Below are 989 nucleotides of genomic sequence, written 5' to 3' on the forward strand. Positions count from 1 at the left end.
CAGGAATAAAACATTCAACAGGCCTGTTAAGCAAATGCCGAACTTTAAGGGCATTCAACCTCTGATTATCATTTCTGCAAAAAACAAGTATATTCCCATTCATCATCATTTTAACATTTAGAACTTTTCCCATTTTGTTTTTTAGCTCCTCTGATAGTCTGAGTGGGTTTAAGGCTTTGTCACTTTTATCTTTGAATTTAACTATCATCCTAAATCCACCCTCCTCTTCAGATCTTGGCATTTTCCTTGTGCTTTGGGACTCGTCACTCTCACTTCCACTTCCATTGTCAGATCTATCTCTTTTTTCAGATTGTCTGGACTTTTTGTCATTACTCCCAGCACCATCACTAGTTTTCCCCTTCGGCGGCATAGCCCATCCCTCGTTGGGGAGCTGCCTGCTGCTTCAGCTCACAAAACAAACTCTCACAGGAGATGCCAATTGAGATATCAAATACTTGTCCCTTGTAAGATTAATGAGTCACAAAGTAATTTGAATCGCCCTCCAAACCGTACAACTCCTCCTAGCCGTGAATCATCCAGTCTCAACCTCTTCGATCAACGGTCTCCCTTTTCTTTTTAAATTCCTTACTCCGCATCCCCATATGTAGTTTTCAGAAACAGACTTCTTCTTCCTCTGCTTCTTCTTCTTCTTCTTAGTTAATGGCGGATTGCAAACAACTTTTAAGTGCATACCGCTACCTACTGTACTGGAGTGTGTAACATCATATCACTCAGCTATCAACCTCAATAAGGTGCTCTCATATTCTGTTCACCAACCCAGTGTCTTTAAGAAATTTAAATAATTCCTTATACCCTTTTCTTCTCCTTCTGTTCCCAGTACCCATCAGATTCCATTCCCGCCCTGCTTCCTGAACCCTATCTTGAAATATCTGTCTTTCCAACTCAAACAATATGCAGTGCAAAATGATATGTTCAACATTTTCTTTAACCCCACAGTTTTCACACTTTTCACTATTCCTTTTCCCCAA

The sequence above is a fragment of the Micropterus dolomieu genome, linkage group LG07 (assembly GCF_021292245.1).
Source record: "Micropterus dolomieu isolate WLL.071019.BEF.003 ecotype Adirondacks linkage group LG07, ASM2129224v1, whole genome shotgun sequence".
Lineage (NCBI taxonomy): Eukaryota > Metazoa > Chordata > Actinopteri > Centrarchiformes > Centrarchidae > Micropterus > Micropterus dolomieu.